The sequence below is a fragment of the Antedon mediterranea genome, chromosome 3 (genome assembly GCF_964355755.1).
Source record: "Antedon mediterranea chromosome 3, ecAntMedi1.1, whole genome shotgun sequence".
NCBI classification, from domain to species: Eukaryota; Metazoa; Echinodermata; class Crinoidea; order Comatulida; family Antedonidae; genus Antedon; species Antedon mediterranea.
In genome coordinates this window covers 13,682,815-13,702,575 of record NC_092672.1, presented here as the reverse complement: position 1 = coordinate 13,702,575, position 19,761 = coordinate 13,682,815, and the positions used below count along the sequence as shown (strand labels likewise).

General features: G+C 33.5%; 25 non-coding genes across 25 annotated transcripts; all 25 read left to right on the top strand.

Moving 5' to 3' along the window:
- The first annotated feature begins 148 nt into the window (after positions 1–148).
- LOC140045648 (U2 spliceosomal RNA) lies at positions 149–340 on the top strand. Its single transcript, XR_011844656.1, has one exon. It is a non-coding gene; the product is annotated as a U2 spliceosomal RNA (small nuclear RNA).
- A 587-nt stretch (positions 341–927) lies between these two features.
- On the top strand, positions 928–1,119 carry LOC140045610 (U2 spliceosomal RNA). The gene has a single exon (XR_011844623.1). It is a non-coding gene; the product is annotated as a U2 spliceosomal RNA (small nuclear RNA).
- A 588-nt stretch (positions 1,120–1,707) lies between these two features.
- On the top strand, positions 1,708–1,899 carry LOC140045646 (U2 spliceosomal RNA). Its single transcript, XR_011844655.1, has one exon. It is a non-coding gene; the product is annotated as a U2 spliceosomal RNA (small nuclear RNA).
- A 587-nt stretch (positions 1,900–2,486) lies between these two features.
- On the top strand, positions 2,487–2,678 carry LOC140045645 (U2 spliceosomal RNA). The gene has a single exon (XR_011844654.1). It is a non-coding gene; the product is annotated as a U2 spliceosomal RNA (small nuclear RNA).
- Positions 2,679–3,268: 590 nt separating this feature from the next.
- LOC140045604 (U2 spliceosomal RNA) lies at positions 3,269–3,460 on the top strand. The gene has a single exon (XR_011844617.1). It is a non-coding gene; the product is annotated as a U2 spliceosomal RNA (small nuclear RNA).
- A 588-nt stretch (positions 3,461–4,048) lies between these two features.
- Positions 4,049–4,240, top strand: LOC140045644 (U2 spliceosomal RNA). Its single transcript, XR_011844653.1, has one exon. It is a non-coding gene; the product is annotated as a U2 spliceosomal RNA (small nuclear RNA).
- A 587-nt stretch (positions 4,241–4,827) lies between these two features.
- Positions 4,828–5,019, top strand: LOC140045609 (U2 spliceosomal RNA). Its single transcript, XR_011844622.1, has one exon. It is a non-coding gene; the product is annotated as a U2 spliceosomal RNA (small nuclear RNA).
- Positions 5,020–5,607: 588 nt separating this feature from the next.
- LOC140045643 (U2 spliceosomal RNA) lies at positions 5,608–5,799 on the top strand. Its single transcript, XR_011844652.1, has one exon. It is a non-coding gene; the product is annotated as a U2 spliceosomal RNA (small nuclear RNA).
- A 587-nt stretch (positions 5,800–6,386) lies between these two features.
- LOC140045642 (U2 spliceosomal RNA) lies at positions 6,387–6,578 on the top strand. Its single transcript, XR_011844651.1, has one exon. It is a non-coding gene; the product is annotated as a U2 spliceosomal RNA (small nuclear RNA).
- Positions 6,579–7,168: 590 nt separating this feature from the next.
- On the top strand, positions 7,169–7,360 carry LOC140045603 (U2 spliceosomal RNA). The gene has a single exon (XR_011844616.1). It is a non-coding gene; the product is annotated as a U2 spliceosomal RNA (small nuclear RNA).
- Positions 7,361–7,947: 587 nt separating this feature from the next.
- Positions 7,948–8,139, top strand: LOC140045641 (U2 spliceosomal RNA). Its single transcript, XR_011844650.1, has one exon. It is a non-coding gene; the product is annotated as a U2 spliceosomal RNA (small nuclear RNA).
- Positions 8,140–8,729: 590 nt separating this feature from the next.
- LOC140045640 (U2 spliceosomal RNA) lies at positions 8,730–8,921 on the top strand. Its single transcript, XR_011844649.1, has one exon. It is a non-coding gene; the product is annotated as a U2 spliceosomal RNA (small nuclear RNA).
- Positions 8,922–9,508: 587 nt separating this feature from the next.
- On the top strand, positions 9,509–9,700 carry LOC140045660 (U2 spliceosomal RNA). Its single transcript, XR_011844666.1, has one exon. It is a non-coding gene; the product is annotated as a U2 spliceosomal RNA (small nuclear RNA).
- Positions 9,701–10,302: 602 nt separating this feature from the next.
- LOC140045671 (U2 spliceosomal RNA) lies at positions 10,303–10,494 on the top strand. Its single transcript, XR_011844676.1, has one exon. It is a non-coding gene; the product is annotated as a U2 spliceosomal RNA (small nuclear RNA).
- Positions 10,495–11,099: 605 nt separating this feature from the next.
- On the top strand, positions 11,100–11,291 carry LOC140045639 (U2 spliceosomal RNA). The gene has a single exon (XR_011844648.1). It is a non-coding gene; the product is annotated as a U2 spliceosomal RNA (small nuclear RNA).
- A 588-nt stretch (positions 11,292–11,879) lies between these two features.
- LOC140045638 (U2 spliceosomal RNA) lies at positions 11,880–12,071 on the top strand. Its single transcript, XR_011844647.1, has one exon. It is a non-coding gene; the product is annotated as a U2 spliceosomal RNA (small nuclear RNA).
- A 585-nt stretch (positions 12,072–12,656) lies between these two features.
- Positions 12,657–12,848, top strand: LOC140045608 (U2 spliceosomal RNA). The gene has a single exon (XR_011844621.1). It is a non-coding gene; the product is annotated as a U2 spliceosomal RNA (small nuclear RNA).
- A 588-nt stretch (positions 12,849–13,436) lies between these two features.
- Positions 13,437–13,628, top strand: LOC140045637 (U2 spliceosomal RNA). Its single transcript, XR_011844646.1, has one exon. It is a non-coding gene; the product is annotated as a U2 spliceosomal RNA (small nuclear RNA).
- Positions 13,629–14,215: 587 nt separating this feature from the next.
- On the top strand, positions 14,216–14,407 carry LOC140045635 (U2 spliceosomal RNA). Its single transcript, XR_011844645.1, has one exon. It is a non-coding gene; the product is annotated as a U2 spliceosomal RNA (small nuclear RNA).
- Positions 14,408–14,994: 587 nt separating this feature from the next.
- Positions 14,995–15,186, top strand: LOC140045601 (U2 spliceosomal RNA). The gene has a single exon (XR_011844615.1). It is a non-coding gene; the product is annotated as a U2 spliceosomal RNA (small nuclear RNA).
- A 602-nt stretch (positions 15,187–15,788) lies between these two features.
- Positions 15,789–15,980, top strand: LOC140045664 (U2 spliceosomal RNA). Its single transcript, XR_011844671.1, has one exon. It is a non-coding gene; the product is annotated as a U2 spliceosomal RNA (small nuclear RNA).
- A 605-nt stretch (positions 15,981–16,585) lies between these two features.
- On the top strand, positions 16,586–16,777 carry LOC140045634 (U2 spliceosomal RNA). The gene has a single exon (XR_011844644.1). It is a non-coding gene; the product is annotated as a U2 spliceosomal RNA (small nuclear RNA).
- A 588-nt stretch (positions 16,778–17,365) lies between these two features.
- LOC140045633 (U2 spliceosomal RNA) lies at positions 17,366–17,557 on the top strand. The gene has a single exon (XR_011844643.1). It is a non-coding gene; the product is annotated as a U2 spliceosomal RNA (small nuclear RNA).
- Positions 17,558–18,144: 587 nt separating this feature from the next.
- On the top strand, positions 18,145–18,336 carry LOC140045632 (U2 spliceosomal RNA). The gene has a single exon (XR_011844642.1). It is a non-coding gene; the product is annotated as a U2 spliceosomal RNA (small nuclear RNA).
- Positions 18,337–19,377: 1,041 nt separating this feature from the next.
- LOC140045631 (U2 spliceosomal RNA) lies at positions 19,378–19,569 on the top strand. The gene has a single exon (XR_011844641.1). It is a non-coding gene; the product is annotated as a U2 spliceosomal RNA (small nuclear RNA).
- The last annotated feature ends 192 nt before the right edge of the window (positions 19,570–19,761 follow it).

The following is a 19,761-nucleotide window of genomic DNA, read 5'->3' as shown; positions in this document are numbered from 1 at the left end:
CTCTATAATCTCTGTAAAAACTTTTATATTTTAAACGGTATGGCTTAACACATCGGTCGAATGTATGCATTAGCTACATTATATGTATCACACTGATTCGACAGCAAGTCGTCATTTGTTGGTACTAGTTGAGATTCGTTTAATTGTTATCGCTTCTCGGCCTTTTGGCTAAGATCATGTGTAGTATCTGTTCTTTTCAGCTTAATATCTGAAACGCTGCTCATCGAGTAGCTTCTATATTAAACTGATTTTTGAATTTAGGCCATGGAATAGGAGCTTGCTCCATCCTGGCCACGGGTTGACCTGGTATTGCAGTACGTCCAGGATTGGCCCAACCTATCAAGATAATTATTAAAAAATAGAATCTGTTACACTGTTTATTGTAGGTCTTCTGTATTTACGTTACAGGTTACATGTTGTTACGTCATACTTTTTCAATAGAGAAATAATTATGTATTTTTTCTGAATAAAATGTTACTGTAATTTCAGTTGATTGTTTAATTATTAAAATGCACAGAGAAACGAATGGGCGTATATTCAAATTTTGTTAATGACGTAATTTATAGCCATGAAACGTATATTTTACTGTTTCGTCTTTGTTTTACGGTCCGACTCGATAAACCTTACGCTACTTACGTCACTCTGTATTGTTATGTAAATTGACAACGTAGCGTAAGTGTTCTATAACGTTAACGGTGTTTTACGACCATCGAACGTAACACGTCATCAGTTTTGTTTTAAAAAAACATGTTGACAGTTATTACAAATTAATTATATTACTCTATAATCTCTGTAAAAACTTTTATATTTTAAACGGTATGGCTTAACACATCGGTCGAATGTATGCATTAGCTACATTATATGTATCACACTGATTCGACAGCAAGTCGTCATTTGTTGGTACTAGTTGAGATTCGTTTAATTGTTATCGCTTCTCGGCCTTTTGGCTAAGATCATGTGTAGTATCTGTTCTTTTCAGCTTAATATCTGAAACGCTGCTCATCGAGTAGCTTCTATATTAAACTGATTTTTGAATTTAGGCCATGGAATAGGAGCTTGCTCCATCCTGGCCACGGGTTGACCTGGTATTGCAGTACATCCAGGATTGACCCAACCTATCAAGATAATTATTAAAAAAGAGAATCTGTCACACGGTTTATTGTAAGTCTTCTGTATTTACGTAACAGGTTACATGTTGTTGCGTCATACTTTTTCTATAGAGAAATAATTATTTATTTTTTCTGAATGAAATGTTACTGTAATTTCAGTTGATTTTTTAATTATTAAAATGCACAGAGAAACGAATGGGCGTATTTTCAATTTTTATTTATTGACCTAATTTATAGCCATGAAACGTATAGTTTACTGTTTCGTCTTTGTTTTACGGTCCGACTCGATAAACCTTACGCTACTTACGTCACTCTGTATTGTTATGTAAATTGACAACGTAGCGTAAGTGTTCTATAACGTTAACGGTGTTTTACGACCATCGAACGTAACACGTCATCAGTTTTGTTTTAAAAAAACATGTTGACAGTTATTACAAATTAATTATATTACTCTATAATCTCTGTAAAAACTTTTATATTCTAAACGGTATGACTTAACACATCGGTCGAATGTATGCATTAGCTACATTATATGTATCACACTGATTCGACAGCAAGTCGTCATTTGTTGGTACTAGTTGAGATTCGTTTAATTGTTATCGCTTCTCGGCCTTTTGGCTAAGATCATGTGTAGTATCTGTTCTTTTCAGCTTAATATCTGAAACGCTGCTCATCGAGTAGCTTCTATATTAAACTGATTTTTGAATTTAGGCCATGGAATAGGAGCTTGCTCCATCCTGGCCACGGGTTGACCTGGTATTGCAGTACGTCCAGGATTGGCCCAACCTATCAAGATAATTATTAAAAAATAGAATCTGTTACACTGTTTATTGTAGGTCTTCTGTATTTACGTTACAGGTTACATGTTGTTACGTCATACTTTTTCAATAGAGAAATAATTATGTATTTTTTCTGAATAAAATGTTACTGTAATTTCAGTTGATTGTTTAATTATTAAAATGCACAGAGAAACGAATGGGCGTATATTCAAATTTTGTTAATGACGTAATTTATAGCCATGAAACGTATATTTTACTGTTTCGTCTTTGTTTTACGGTCCGACTCGATAAACCTTACGCTACTTACGTCACTCTGTATTGTTATGTAAATTGACAACGTAGCGTAAGTGTTCTATAACGTTAACGGTGTTTTACGACCATCGAACGTAACACGTCATCAGTTTTGTTTTAAAAAAACATGTTGACAGTTATTACAAATTAATTATATTACTCTATAATCTCTGTAAAAACTTTTATATTCTAAACGGTATGACTTAACACATCGGTCGAATGTATGCATTAGCTACATTATATGTATCACACTGATTCGACAGCAAGTCGTCATTTGTTGGTACTAGTTGAGATTCGTTTAATTGTTATCGCTTCTCGGCCTTTTGGCTAAGATCATGTGTAGTATCTGTTCTTTTCAGCTTAATATCTGAAACGCTGCTCATCGAGTAGCTTCTATATTAAACTGATTTTTGAATTTAGGCCATGGAATAGGAGCTTGCTCCATCCTGGCCACGGGTTGACCTGGTATTGCAGTACGTCCAGGATTGGCCCAACCTATCAAGATAATTATTAAAAAATAGAATCTGTTACACTGTTTATTGTAGGTCTTCTGTATTTACGTTACAGGTTACATGTTGTTACGTCATACTTTTTCAATAGAGAAATAATTATGTATTTTTTCTGAATAAAATGTTACTGTAATTTCAGTTGATTGTTTAATTATTAAAATGCACAGAGAAACGAATGGGCGTATATTCAAATTTTGTTAATGACGTAATTTATAGCCATGAAACGTATATTTTACTGTTTCGTCTTTGTTTTACGGTCCGACTCGATAAACCTTACGCTACTTACGTCACTCTGTATTGTTATGTAAATTGACAACGTAGCGTAAGTGTTCTATAACGTTAACGGTGTTTTACGACCATCGAACGTAACACGTCATCAGTTTTGTTTTAAAAAAACATGTTGACAGTTAATATTACAAATTAATTATATTACTCTATAATCTCTGTAAAAACTTTTATATTTTAAACGGTATGGCTTAACACATCGGTCGAATGTATGCATTAGCTACATTATATGTATCACACTGATTCGACAGCAAGTCGTCATTTGTTGGTACTAGTTGAGATTCGTTTAATTGTTATCGCTTCTCGGCCTTTTGGCTAAGATCATGTGTAGTATCTGTTCTTTTCAGCTTAATATCTGAAACGCTGCTCATCGAGTAGCTTCTATATTAAACTGATTTTTGAATTTAGGCCATGGAATAGGAGCTTGCTCCATCCTGGCCACGGGTTGACCTGGTATTGCAGTACATCCAGGATTGGCCCAACCTATCAAGATAATTATTAAAAAAGAGAATCTGTCACACGGTTTATTGTAAGTCTTCTGTATTTACGTAACAGGTTACATGTTGTTGCGTCATACTTTTTCTATAGAGAAATAATTATTTATTTTTTCTGAATGAAATGTTACTGTAATTTCAGTTGATTTTTTAATTATTAAAATGCACAGAGAAACGAATGGGCGTATTTTCAATTTTTATTTATTGACCTAATTTATAGCCATGAAACGTATAGTTTACTGTTTCGTCTTTGTTTTACGGTCCGACTCGATAAACCTTACGCTACTTACGTCACTCTGTATTGTTATGTAAATTGACAACGTAGCGTAAGTGTTCTATAACGTTAACGGTGTTTTACGACCATCGAACGTAACACGTCATCAGTTTTGTTTTAAAAAAACATGTTGACAGTTATTACAAATTAATTATATTACTCTATAATCTCTGTAAAAACTTTTATATTCTAAACGGTATGGCTTAACACATCGGTCGAATGTATGCATTAGCTACATTATATGTATCACACTGATTCGACAGCAAGTCGTCATTTGTTGGTACTAGTTGAGATTCGTTTAATTGTTATCGCTTCTCGGCCTTTTGGCTAAGATCATGTGTAGTATCTGTTCTTTTCAGCTTAATATCTGAAACGCTGCTCATCGAGTAGCTTCTATATTAAACTGATTTTTGAATTTAGGCCATGGAATAGGAGCTTGCTCCATCCTGGCCACGGGTTGACCTGGTATTGCAGTACGTCCAGGATTGGCCCAACCTATCAAGATAATTATTAAAAAATAGAATCTGTTACACTGTTTATTGTAGGTCTTCTGTATTTACGTTACAGGTTACATGTTGTTACGTCATACTTTTTCAATAGAGAAATAATTATGTATTTTTTCTGAATAAAATGTTACTGTAATTTCAGTTGATTGTTTAATTATTAAAATGCACAGAGAAACGAATGGGCGTATATTCAAATTTTGTTAATGACGTAATTTATAGCCATGAAACGTATATTTTACTGTTTCGTCTTTGTTTTACGGTCCGACTCGATAAACCTTACGCTACTTACGTCACTCTGTATTGTTATGTAAATTGACAACGTAGCGTAAGTGTTCTATAACGTTAACGGTGTTTTACGACCATCGAACGTAACACGTCATCAGTTTTGTTTTAAAAAAACATGTTGACAGTTATTACAAATTAATTATATTACTCTATAATCTCTGTAAAAACTTTTATATTTTAAACGGTATGGCTTAACACATCGGTCGAATGTATGCATTAGCTACATTATATGTATCACACTGATTCGACAGCAAGTCGTCATTTGTTGGTACTAGTTGAGATTTGTTTAATTGTTATCGCTTCTCGGCCTTTTGGCTAAGATCATGTGTAGTATCTGTTCTTTTCAGCTTAATATCTGAAACGCTGCTCATCGAGTAGCTTCTATATTAAACTGATTTTTGAATTTAGGCCATGGAATAGGAGCTTGCTCCATCCTGGCCACGGGTTGACCTGGTATTGCAGTACATCCAGGATTGACCCAACCTATCAAGATAATTATTAAAAAAGAGAATCTGTCACACGGTTTATTGTAAGTCTTCTGTATTTACGTAACAGGTTACATGTTGTTGCGTCATACTTTTTCTATAGAGAAATAATTATTTATTTTTTCTGAATGAAATGTTACTGTAATTTCAGTTGATTTTTTAATTATTAAAATGCACAGAGAAACGAATGGGCGTATTTTCAATTTTTATTTATTGACCTAATTTATAGCCATGAAACGTATAGTTTACTGTTTCGTCTTTGTTTTACGGTCCGACTCGATAAACCTTACGCTACTTACGTCACTCTGTATTGTTATGTAAATTGACAACGTAGCGTAAGTGTTCTATAACGTTAACGGTGTTTTACGACCATCGAACGTAACACGTCATCAGTTTTGTTTTAAAAAAACATGTTGACAGTTATTACAAATTAATTATATTACTCTATAATCTCTGTAAAAACTTTTATATTCTAAACGGTATGACTTAACACATCGGTCGAATGTATGCATTAGCTACATTATATGTATCACACTGATTCGACAGCAAGTCGTCATTTGTTGGTACTAGTTGAGATTCGTTTAATTGTTATCGCTTCTCGGCCTTTTGGCTAAGATCATGTGTAGTATCTGTTCTTTTCAGCTTAATATCTGAAACGCTGCTCATCGAGTAGCTTCTATATTAAACTGATTTTTGAATTTAGGCCATGGAATAGGAGCTTGCTCCATCCTGGCCACGGGTTGACCTGGTATTGCAGTACGTCCAGGATTGGCCCAACCTATCAAGATAATTATTAAAAAATAGAATCTGTTACACTGTTTATTGTAGGTCTTCTGTATTTACGTTACAGGTTACATGTTGTTACGTCATACTTTTTCAATAGAGAAATAATTATGTATTTTTTCTGAATAAAATGTTACTGTAATTTCAGTTGATTGTTTAATTATTAAAATGCACAGAGAAACGAATGGGCGTATATTCAAATTTTGTTAATGACGTAATTTATAGCCATGAAACGTATATTTTACTGTTTCGTCTTTGTTTTACGGTCCGACTCGATAAACCTTACGCTACTTACGTCACTCTGTATTGTTATGTAAATTGACAACGTAGCGTAAGTGTTCTATAACGTTAACGGTGTTTTACGACCATCGAACGTAACACGTCATCAGTTTTGTTTTAAAAAAACATGTTGACAGTTATTACAAATTAATTATATTACTCTATAATCTCTGTAAAAACTTTTATATTCTAAACGGTATGACTTAACACATCGGTCGAATGTATGCATTAGCTACATTATATGTATCACACTGATTCGACAGCAAGTCGTCATTTGTTGGTACTAGTTGAGATTCGTTTAATTGTTATCGCTTCTCGGCCTTTTGGCTAAGATCATGTGTAGTATCTGTTCTTTTCAGCTTAATATCTGAAACGCTGCTCATCGAGTAGCTTCTATATTAAACTGATTTTTGAATTTAGGCCATGGAATAGGAGCTTGCTCCATCCTGGCCACGGGTTGACCTGGTATTGCAGTACGTCCAGGATTGGCCCAACCTATCAAGATAATTATTAAAAAATAGAATCTGTTACACTGTTTATTGTAGGTCTTCTGTATTTACGTTACAGGTTACATGTTGTTACGTCATACTTTTTCAATAGAGAAATAATTATGTATTTTTTCTGAATAAAATGTTACTGTAATTTCAGTTGATTGTTTAATTATTAAAATGCACAGAGAAACGAATGGGCGTATATTCAAATTTTGTTAATGACGTAATTTATAGCCATGAAACGTATATTTTACTGTTTCGTCTTTGTTTTACGGTCCGACTCGATAAACCTTACGCTACTTACGTCACTCTGTATTGTTATGTAAATTGACAACGTAGCGTAAGTGTTCTATAACGTTAACGGTGTTTTACGACCATCGAACGTAACACGTCATCAGTTTTGTTTTAAAAAAACATGTTGACAGTTAATATTACAAATTAATTATATTACTCTATAATCTCTGTAAAAACTTTTATATTTTAAACGGTATGGCTTAACACATCGGTCGAATGTATGCATTAGCTACATTATATGTATCACACTGATTCGACAGCAAGTCGTCATTTGTTGGTACTAGTTGAGATTCGTTTAATTGTTATCGCTTCTCGGCCTTTTGGCTAAGATCATGTGTAGTATCTGTTCTTTTCAGCTTAATATCTGAAACGCTGCTCATCGAGTAGCTTCTATATTAAACTGATTTTTGAATTTAGGCCATGGAATAGGAGCTTGCTCCATCCTGGCCACGGGTTGACCTGGTATTGCAGTACATCCAGGATTGGCCCAACCTATCAAGATAATTATTAAAAAAGAGAATCTGTCACACGGTTTATTGTAAGTCTTCTGTATTTACGTAACAGGTTACATGTTGTTGCGTCATACTTTTTCTATAGAGAAATAATTATTTATTTTTCTGAATGAAATGTTACTGTAATTTCAGTTGATTTTTTAATTATTAAAATGCACAGAGAAACGAATGGGCGTATTTTCAATTTTTATTTATTGACCTAATTTATAGCCATGAAACGTATAGTTTACTGTTTCGTCTTTGTTTTACGGTCCGACTCGATAAACCTTACGCTACTTACGTCACTCTGTATTGTTATGTAAATTGACAACGTAGCGTAAGTGTTCTATAACGTTAACGGTGTTTTACGACCATCGAACGTAACACGTCATCAGTTTTGTTTTAAAAAAACATGTTGACAGTTATTACAAATTAATTATATTACTCTATAATCTCTGTAAAAACTTTTATATTCTAAACGGTATGGCTTAACACATCGGTCGAATGTATGCATTAGCTACATTATATGTATCACACTGATTCGACAGCAAGTCGTCATTTGTTGGTACTAGTTGAGATTCGTTTAATTGTTATCGCTTCTCGGCCTTTTGGCTAAGATCATGTGTAGTATCTGTTCTTTTCAGCTTAATATCTGAAACGCTGCTCATCGAGTAGCTTCTATATTAAACTGATTTTTGAATTTAGGCCATGGAATAGGAGCTTGCTCCATCCTGGCCACGGGTTGACCTGGTATTGCAGTACGTCCAGGATTGGCCCAACCTATCAAGATAATTATTAAAAAATAGAATCTGTTACACTGTTTATTGTAGGTCTTCTGTATTTACGTTACAGGTTACATGTTGTTACGTCATACTTTTTCAATAGAGAAATAATTATGTATTTTTTCTGAATAAAATGTTACTGTAATTTCAGTTGATTGTTTAATTATTAAAATGCACAGAGAAACGAATGGGCGTATATTCAAATTTTGTTAATGACGTAATTTATAGCCATGAAACGTATATTTTACTGTTTCGTCTTTGTTTTACGGTCCGACTCGATAAACCTTACGCTACTTACGTCACTCTGTATTGTTATCTAAATTGACAACGTAGCGTAAGTGTTCTATAACGTTAACGGTGTTTTACGACCATCGAACGTAACACGTCATCAGTTTTGTTTTAAAAAAACATGTTGACAGTTAATATTACAAATTAATTATATTACTCTATAATCTCTGTAAAAACTTTTATATTTTAAACGGTATGGCTTAACACATCGGTCGAATGTATGCATTAGCTACATTATATGTATCACACTGATTCGACAGCAAGTCGTCATTTGTTGGTACTAGTTGAGATTCGTTTAATTGTTATCGCTTCTCGGCCTTTTGGCTAAGATCATGTGTAGTATCTGTTCTTTTCAGCTTAATATCTGAAACGCTGCTCATCGAGTAGCTTCTATATTAAACTGATTTTTGAATTTAGGCCATGGAATAGGAGCTTGCTCCATCCTGGCCACGGGTTGACCTGGTATTGCAGTACGTCCAGGATTGGCCCAACCTATCAAGATAATTATTAAAAAATAGAATCTGTTACACTGTTTATTGTAGGTCTTCTGTATTTACGTTACAGGTTACATGTTGTTACGTCATACTTTTTCAATAGAGAAATAATTATGTATTTTTTCTGAATAAAATGTTACTGTAATTTCAGTTGATTGTTTAATTATTAAAATGCACAGAGAAACGAATGGGCGTATATTCAAATTTTGTTAATGACGTAATTTATAGCCATGAAACGTATATTTTACTGTTTCGTCTTTGTTTTACGGTCCGACTCGATAAACCTTACGCTACTTACGTCACTCTGTATTGTTATGTAAATTGACAACGTAGCGTAAGTGTTCTATAACGTTAACGGTGTTTTACGACCATCGAACGTAACACGTCATCAGTTTTGTTTTAAAAAAACATGTTGACAGTTATTACAAATTAATTATATTACTCTATAATCTCTGTAAAAACTTTTATATTTTAAACGGTATGGCTTAACACATCGGTCGAATGTATTCATTAGCTACATTATATGTATCACACTGATTCGACAGCAAGTCGTCATTTGTTGGTACTAGTTGAGATTCGTTTAATTGTTTTCGCTTCTCGGCCTTTTGGCTAAGATCATGTGTAGTATCTGTTCTTTTCAGCTTAATATCTGAAACGCTGCTCATCGAGTAGCTTCTATATTAAACTTATTTTTGAATTTAGGCCATGGAATAGGAGCTTGCTCCATCCTGGCCACGGGTTGACCTGGTATTGCAGTACATCCAGGATTGGCCCAACCTATCAAGATAATTATTACAAAATAGAATCTGTTACACTGTTTATTGTAGGTCTTCTTCTGTATTTACGTAACAGGTTACATGTTGTTACGTCATACTTTTTCTATAGAGAAATAATTATTTATTTTTTCTGAATGAAATGTTACTGTAATTTCAGTTGATTTTTTAATTATTAAAATGCACAGAGAAACGAATGGGCGTATTTTCAATTTTTATTTATTGACCTAATTTATAGCCATGAAACGTATAGTTTACTGTTTCGTCTTTGTTTTACGGTCCGACTCGATAAACCTTACGCTACTTACGTCACTGTATGTATACTCTGTATTGTTATGTAAATTGACAACGTAGCGTAAGTGTTCTATAACGTTAACGGTGTTTTACGACCATCGAACGTAACACGTCATCAGTTTTGTTTTAAAAAAACATGTTGACAGTTATTACAAATTAATTATATTACTCTATAATCTCTGTAAAAACTTTTATATTTTAAACGGTATGGCTTAACACATCGGTCGAATGTATGCATTAGCTACATTATATGTATCACACTGATTCGACAGCAAGTCGTCATTTGTTGGTACTAGTTGAGATTCGTTTAATTGTTATCGCTTCTCGGCCTTTTGGCTAAGATCATGTGTAGTATCTGTTTTTTTCAGCTTAATATCTGAAACGCTGCTCATCGAGTAGCTTCTATATTAAACTTATTTTTGAATTTAGGCCATGGAATAAGAGCTTGCTCCATCCTGGCCACGGGTTGACCTGGTATTGCAGTACATCCAGGATTGGCCCAACCTATCAAGATAATTATTACAAAATAGAATCTGTTACACTGTTTATTGTAGGTCTTCTTCTGTATTTACGTAACAGGTTACATGTTGTTACGTCATACTTTTTCTATAGAGAAATAATTATTTATTTTTTCTGAATGAAATGTTACTGTAATTTCAGTTGATTTTTTAATTATTAAAATGCACAGAGAAACGAATGGGCGTATTTTCAATTTTTATTTATTGACCTAATTTATAGCCATGAAACGTATAGTTTACTGTTTCGTCTTTGTTTTACGGTCCGACTCGATAAACCTTACGCTACTTACGCCACTGTATGTATACTCTGTATTGTTATGTAAATTGACAACGTAGCGTAAGTGTTCTATAACGTTAACGGTGTTTTACGACCATCGAACGTAACACGTCATCAGTTTTGTTTTAAAAAAACATGTTGACAGTTAATATTACAAATTAATTATATTACTCTATAATCTCTGTAAAAACTTTTATATTTTAAACGGTATGGCTTAACACATCGGTCGAATGTATGCATTAGCTACATTATATGTATCACACTGATTCGACAGCAAGTCGTCATTTGTTGGTACTAGTTGAGATTCGTTTAATTGTTATCGCTTCTCGGCCTTTTGGCTAAGATCATGTGTAGTATCTGTTCTTTTCAGCTTAATATCTGAAACGCTGCTCATCGAGTAGCTTCTATATTAAACTGATTTTTGAATTTAGGCCATGGAATAGGAGCTTGCTCCATCCTGGCCACGGGTTGACCTGGTATTGCAGTACGTCCAGGATTGGCCCAACCTATCAAGATAATTATTAAAAAATAGAATCTGTTACACTGTTTATTGTAGGTCTTCTGTATTTACGTTACAGGTTACATGTTGTTACGTCATACTTTTTCAATAGAGAAATAATTATGTATTTTTTCTGAATAAAATGTTACTGTAATTTCAGTTGATTGTTTAATTATTAAAATGCACAGAGAAACGAATGGGCGTATATTCAAATTTTGTTAATGACGTAATTTATAGCCATGAAACGTATATTTTACTGTTTCGTCTTTGTTTTACGGTCCGACTCGATAAACATTACGCTACTTACGTCACTGTATGTATACTCTGTATTGTTATGTAAATTGACAACGTAGCGTAAGTGTTAACGGTGTTTTACGACCATCGAACGTAACACGTCATCAGTTTTGTTTAAAAAAAACATGTTGACAGTTATTACAAATTAATTATATTACTCTATAATCTCTGTAAAAACTTTTATATTTTAAACGGTATGGCTTAACACATCGGTCGAATGTATGCATTAGCTACATTATATGTATCACACTGATTCGACAGCAAGTCGTCATTTGTTGGTACTAGTTGAGATTCGTTTAATTGTTATCGCTTCTCGGCCTTTTGGCTAAGATCATGTGTAGTATCTGTTCTTTTCAGCTTAATATCTGAAACGCTGCTCATCGAGTAGCTTCTATATTAAACTGATTTTTGAATTTAGGCCATGGAATAGGAGCTTGCTCCATCCTGGCCACGGGTTGACCTGGTATTGCAGTACGTCCAGGATTGGCCCAACCTATCAAGATAGTTATTAAAAAATAGAATCTGTTACACTGTTTATTGTAGGTCTTCTGTATTTACGTTACAGGTTACATGTTGTTACGTCATACTTTTTCAATAGAGAAATAATTATGTATTTTTTCTGAATAAAATGTTACTGTAATTTCAGTTGATTGTTTAATTATTAAAATGCACAGAGAAACGAATGGGCGTATATTCAAATTTTGTTAATGACGTAATTTATAGCCATGAAACGTATATTTTACTGTTTCGTCTTTGTTTTACGGTCCGACTCGATAAACCTTACGCTACTTACGTCACTCTGTATTGTTATGTAAATTGACAACGTAGCGTAAGTGTTCTATAACGTTAACGGTGTTTTACGACCATCGAACGTAACACGTCATCAGTTTTGTTTTAAAAAAACATGTTGACAGTTATTACAAATTAATTATATTACTCTATAATCTCTGTAAAAACTTTTATATTTTAAACGGTATGGCTTAACACATCGGTCGAATGTATGCATTAGCTACATTATATGTATCACACTGATTCGACAGAGTCGTCATTTGTTGGTACTAGTTGAGATTCGTTTAATTGTTATCGCTTCTCGGCCTTTTGGCTAAGATCATGTGTAGTATCTGTTCTTTTCAGCTTAATATCTGAAACGCTGCTCATCGAGTAGCTTCTATATTAAACTGATTTTTGAATTTAGGCCATGGAATAGGAGCTTGCTCCATCCTGGCCACGGGTTGACCTGGTATTGCAGTACATCCAGGATTGACCCAACCTATCAAGATAATTATTAAAAAAGAGAATCTGTCACACGGTTTATTGTAAGTCTTCTGTATTTACGTAACAGGTTACATGTTGTTGCGTCATACTTTTTCTATAGAGAAATAATTATTTATTTTTTCTGAATGAAATGTTACTGTAATTTCAGTTGATTTTTTAATTATTAAAATGCACAGAGAAACGAATGGGCGTATTTTCAATTTTTATTTATTGACCTAATTTATAGCCATGAAACGTATAGTTTACTGTTTCGTCTTTGTTTTACGGTCCGACTCGATAAACCTTACGCTACTTACGTCACTCTGTATTGTTATGTAAATTGACAACGTAGCGTAAGTGTTCTATAACGTTAACGGTGTTTTACGACCATCGAACGTAACACGTCATCAGTTTTGTTTTAAAAAAACATGTTGACAGTTATTACAAATTAATTATATTACTCTATAATCTCTGTAAAAACTTTTATATTCTAAACGGTATGACTTAACACATCGGTCGAATGTATGCATTAGCTACATTATATGTATCACACTGATTCGACAGCAAGTCGTCATTTGTTGGTACTAGTTGAGATTCGTTTAATTGTTATCGCTTCTCGGCCTTTTGGCTAAGATCATGTGTAGTATCTGTTCTTTTCAGCTTAATATCTGAAACGCTGCTCATCGAGTAGCTTCTATATTAAACTGATTTTTGAATTTAGGCCATGGAATAGGAGCTTGCTCCATCCTGGCCACGGGTTGACCTGGTATTGCAGTACGTCCAGGATTGGCCCAACCTATCAAGATAATTATTAAAAAATAGAATCTGTTACACTGTTTATTGTAGGTCTTCTGTATTTACGTTACAGGTTACATGTTGTTACGTCATACTTTTTCAATAGAGAAATAATTATGTATTTTTTCTGAATAAAATGTTACTGTAATTTCAGTTGATTGTTTAATTATTAAAATGCACAGAGAAACGAATGGGCGTATATTCAAATTTTGTTAATGACGTAATTTATAGCCATGAAACGTATATTTTACTGTTTCGTCTTTGTTTTACGGTCCGACTCGATAAACCTTACGCTACTTACGTCACTCTGTATTGTTATGTAAATTGACAACGTAGCGTAAGTGTTCTATAACGTTAACGGTGTTTTACGACCATCGAACGTAACACGTCATCAGTTTTGTTTTAAAAAAACATGTTGACAGTTATTACAAATTAATTATATTACTCTATAATCTCTGTAAAAACTTTTATATTCTAAACGGTATGACTTAACACATCGGTCGAATGTATGCATTAGCTACATTATATGTATCACACTGATTCGACAGCAAGTCGTCATTTGTTGGTACTAGTTGAGATTCGTTTAATTGTTATCGCTTCTCGGCCTTTTGGCTAAGATCATGTGTAGTATCTGTTCTTTTCAGCTTAATATCTGAAACGCTGCTCATCGAGTAGCTTCTATATTAAACTGATTTTTGAATTTAGGCCATGGAATAGGAGCTTGCTCCATCCTGGCCACGGGTTGACCTGGTATTGCAGTACGTCCAGGATTGGCCCAACCTATCAAGATAATTATTAAAAAATAGAATCTGTTACACTGTTTATTGTAGGTCTTCTGTATTTACGTTACAGGTTACATGTTGTTACGTCATACTTTTTCAATAGAGAAATAATTATGTATTTTTTCTGAATAAAATGTTACTGTAATTTCAGTTGATTGTTTAATTATTAAAATGCACAGAGAAACGAATGGGCGTATATTCAAATTTTGTTAATGACGTAATTTATAGCCATGAAACGTATATTTTACTGTTTCGTCTTTGTTTTACGGTCCGACTCGATAAACCTTACGCTACTTACGTCACTCTGTATTGTTATGTAAATTGACAACGTAGCGTAAGTGTTCTATAACGTTAACGGTGTTTTACGACCATCGAACGTAACACGTCATCAGTTTTGTTTTAAAAAAACATGTTGACAGTTATTACAAATTAATTATATTACTCTATAATCTCTGTAAAAACTTTTATATTTTAAACGGTATGGCTTAACACATCGGTCGAATGTATTCATTAGCTACATTATATGTATCACACTGATTCGACAGCAAGTCGTCATTTGTTGGTACTAGTTGAGATTCGTTTAATTGTTATCGCTTCTCGGCCTTTTGGCTAAGATCATGTGTAGTATCTGTTCTTTTCAGCTTAATATCTGAAACGCTGCTCATCGAGTAGCTTCTATATTAAACTGATTTTTGAATTTAGGCCATGGAATAGGAGCTTGCTCCATCCTGGCCACGGGTTGACCTGGTATTGCAGTACATCCAGGATTGGCCCAACCTATCAAGATAATTATTACAAAATAGAATCTGTTACACTGTTTATTGTAGGTCTTCTTCTGTATTTACGTAACAGGTTACATGTTGTTACGTCATACTTTTTCTATAGAGAAATAATTATTTATTTTTTCTGAATGAAATGTTACTGTAATTTCAGTTGATTTTTTAATTATTAAAATGCACAGAGAAACGAATGGGCGTATTTTCAATTTTTATTTATTGACCTAATTTATAGCCATGAAACGTATAGTTTACTGTTTCGTCTTTGTTTTACGGTCCGACTCGATAAACCTTACGCTACTTACGTCACTGTATGTATACTCTGTATTGTTATGTAAATTGACAACGTAGCGTAAGTGTTCTATAACGTTAACGGTGTTTTACGACCATCGAACGTAACACGTCATCAGTTTTGTTTTAAAAAAACATGTTGACAGTTATTACAAATTAATTATATTACTCTATAATCTCTGTAAAAACTTTTATATTTTAAACGGTATGGCTTAACACATCGGTCGAATGTATGCATTAGCTACATTATATGTATCACACTGATTCGACAGCAAGTCGTCATTTGTTGGTACTAGTTGAGATTCGTTTAATTGTTATCGCTTCTCGGCCTTTTGGCTAAGATCATGTGTAGTATCTGTTCTTTTCAGCTTAATATCTGAAACGCTGCTCATCGAGTAGCTTCTATATTAAACTTATTTTTGAATTTAGGCCATGGAATAAGAGCTTGCTCCATCCTGGCCACGGGTTGACCTGGTATTGCAGTACATCCAGGATTGGCCCAACCTATCAAGATAATTATTACAAAATAGAATCTGTTACACTGTTTATTGTAGGTCTTCTTCTGTATTTACGTAACAGGTTACATGTTGTTACGTCATACTTTTTCTATAGAGAAATAATTATTTATTTTTTCTGAATGAAATGTTACTGTAATTTCAGTTGATTTTTTAATTATTAAAATGCACAGAGAAACGAATGGGCGTATTTTCAATTTTTATTTATTGACCTAATTTATAGCCATGAAACGTATAGTTTACTGTTTCGTCTTTGTTTTACGGTCCGACTCGATAAACCTTACGCTACTTACGTCACTGTATGTATACTCTGTATTGTTATGTAAATTGACAACGTAGCGTAAGTGTTCTATAACGTTAACGGTGTTTTACGACCATCGAACGTAACACGTCATCAGTTTTGTTTTAAAAAAACATGTTGACAGTTAATATTACAAATTAATTATATTACTCTATAATCTCTGTAAAAACTTTTATATTTTAAACGGTATGGCTTAACACATCGGTCGAATGTATGCATTAGCTACATTATATGTATCACACTGATTCGACAGCAAGTCGTCATTTGTTGGTACTAGTTGAGATTCGTTTAATTGTTATCGCTTCTCGGCCTTTTGGCTAAGATCATGTGTAGTATCTGTTCTTTTCAGCTTAATATCTGAAACGCTGCTCATCGAGTAGCTTCTATATTAAACTGATTTTTGAATTTAGGCCATGGAATAGGAGCTTGCTCCATCCTGGCCACGGGTTGACCTGGTATTGCAGTACGTCCAGGATTGGCCCAACCTATCAAGATAATTATTAAAAAATAGAATCTGTTACACTGTTTATTGTAGGTCTTCTGTATTTACGTTACAGGTTACATGTTGTTACGTCATACTTTTTCAATAGAGAAATAATTATGTATTTTTTCTGAATAAAATGTTACTGTAATTTCAGTTGATTGTTTAATTATTAAAATGCACAGAGAAACGAATGGGCGTATATTCAAATTTTGTTAATGACGTAATTTATAGCCATGAAACGTATATTTTACTGTTTCGTCTTTGTTTTACGGTCCGACTCGATAAACATTACGCTACTTACGTCACTGTATGTATACTCTGTATTGTTATGTAAATTGACAACGTAGCGTAAGTGTTAACGGTGTTTTACGACCATCGAACGTAACACGTCATCAGTTTTGTTTAAAAAAAACATGTTGACAGTTATTACAAATTAATTATATTACTCTATAATCTCTGTAAAAACTTTTATATTTTAAACGGTATGGCTTAACACATCGGTCGAATGTATGCATTAGCTACATTATATGTATCACACTGATTCGACAGCAAGTCGTCATTTGTTGGTACTAGTTGAGATTCGTTTAATTGTTATCGCTTCTCGGCCTTTTGGCTAAGATCATGTGTAGTATCTGTTCTTTTCAGCTTAATATCTGAAACGCTGCTCATCGAGTAGCTTCTATATTAAACTGATTTTTGAATTTAGGCCATGGAATAGGAGCTTGCTCCATCCTGGCCACGGGTTGACCTGGTATTGCAGTACGTCCAGGATTGGCCCAACCTATCAAGATAGTTATTAAAAAATAGAATCTGTTACACTGTTTATTGTAGGTCTTCTGTATTTACGTTACAGGTTACATGTTGTTACGTCATACTTTTTCAATAGAGAAATAATTATGTATTTTTTCTGAATAAAATGTTACTGTAATTTCAGTTGATTGTTTAATTATTAAAATGCACAGAGAAACGAATGGGCGTATATTCAAATTTTGTTAATGACGTAATTTATAGCCATGAAACGTATATTTTACTGTTTCGTCTTTGTTTTACGGTCCGACTCGATAAACCTTACGCTACTTACGTCACTCTGTATTGTTATGTAAATTGACAACGTAGCGTAAGTGTTCTTTAACGTTAACGGTGTTTTACGACCATCGAACGTAACACGTCATCAGTTTTGTTTTAAAAAAACATGTTGACAGTTATTACAAATTAATTATATTACTCTATAATCTCTGTAAAAACTTTTATATTCTAAACGGTATGACTTAACACATCGGTCGAATGTATGCATTAGCTACATTATATGTATCACACTGATTCGACAGCAAGTCGTCATTTGTTGGTACTAGTTGAGATTCGTTTAATTGTTATCGCTTCTCGGCCTTTTGGCTAAGATCATGTGTAGTATCTGTTCTTTTCAGCTTAATATCTGAAACGCTGCTCATCGAGTAGCTTCTATATTAAACTGATTTTTGAATTTAGGCCATGGAATAGGAGCTTGCTCCATCCTGGCCACGGGTTGACCTGGTATTGCAGTACGTCCAGGATTGGCCCAACCTATCAAGATAATTATTAAAAAATAGAATCTGTTACACTGTTTATTGTAGGTCTTCTGTATTTACTCAGATAATTTAATTGATGAAGAGTGTGAACATATTTTAGATAGTTTTTGTAAAAGATACCTAAAACAAGCATGGCAATTTCGAAATGATTCACTGAATTCCATGACTCAATAACTATGTTATCTACATTGCTACATTAAGTAAATTGAAAAAAAAGTGGGAGGGGGGAGGAGTTGGGGGTTTTTCGTAATAAGCTGTGTTTATCAGCTGATTTTATTTTATTTTATACACTTTTACTATATCTTGTTTTGTATTCATTGTGTAAAGTAATGATCTACTGTATGTATCGATGTAAATTGGGGGGGGGGGGGGGGTAGGATAGGGGTTGATAGTTGCTTTTGCCTTTTTTTACTTTTCTGTTAATTGTTATATTTTATATTGTGAAGGATGCACCTTTGTGCTAAGTGTGCCACCGATCTAAAGGTGTAATTCCAAATAAATAAATAAATAAATACGTTACAGGTTACATGTTGTTACGTCATACTTTTTCAATAGAGAAATAATTATGTATTTTTTCTGAATAAAATGTTACTGTAATTTCAGTTGATTGTTTAATTATTAAAACGCACAGAGAAACGAATGGGCGTATATTCAAATTTTGTTAATGACGTAATTTATAGCCATGAAACGTATATTTTACTGTTTCGTCTTTGTTTTACGGTCCGACTCGATAAACATTACGCTACTTACGTCACTCTGTATTGTTATGTAAATTGACAACGTAGCGTAAGTGTTCTATAACGTTAACGGTGTTTTACGACCATCGAACGTAACACGTCATCAGTTTTGTTTAAAAAAAACATGTTGACAGTTATTACAAATTAATTATATTACTCTATAATCTCTGTAAAAACTTTATATTTTAAACGGTATGGCTTAACACATCGGTCGAATGTATGCATTAGCTACATTATATGTATCACACTGATTCGACAGCAAGTCGTCATTTGTTGGTACTAGTTGAGATTCGTTTAATTGTTATCGCTTCTCGGCCTTTTGGCTAAGATCATGTGTAGTATCTGTTCTTTTCAGCTTAATATCTGAAACGCTGCTCATCGAGTAGCTTCTATATTAAACTGATTTTTGAATTTAGGCCATGGAATAGGAGCTTGCTCCATCCTGGCCACGGGTTGACCTGGTATTGCAGTACGTCCAGGATTGGCCCAACCTATCAAGATAATTATTAAAAAATAGAATCTGTTACACTGTTTATTGTAGGTCTTCTGTATTTACGTTACAGGTTACATGTTGTTACGTCATACTTTTTCAATAGAGAAATAATTATGTATTTTTTCTGAATAAAATGTTACTGTAATTTCAGTTGATTGTTTAATTATTAAAATGCACAGAGAAACGAATGGGCG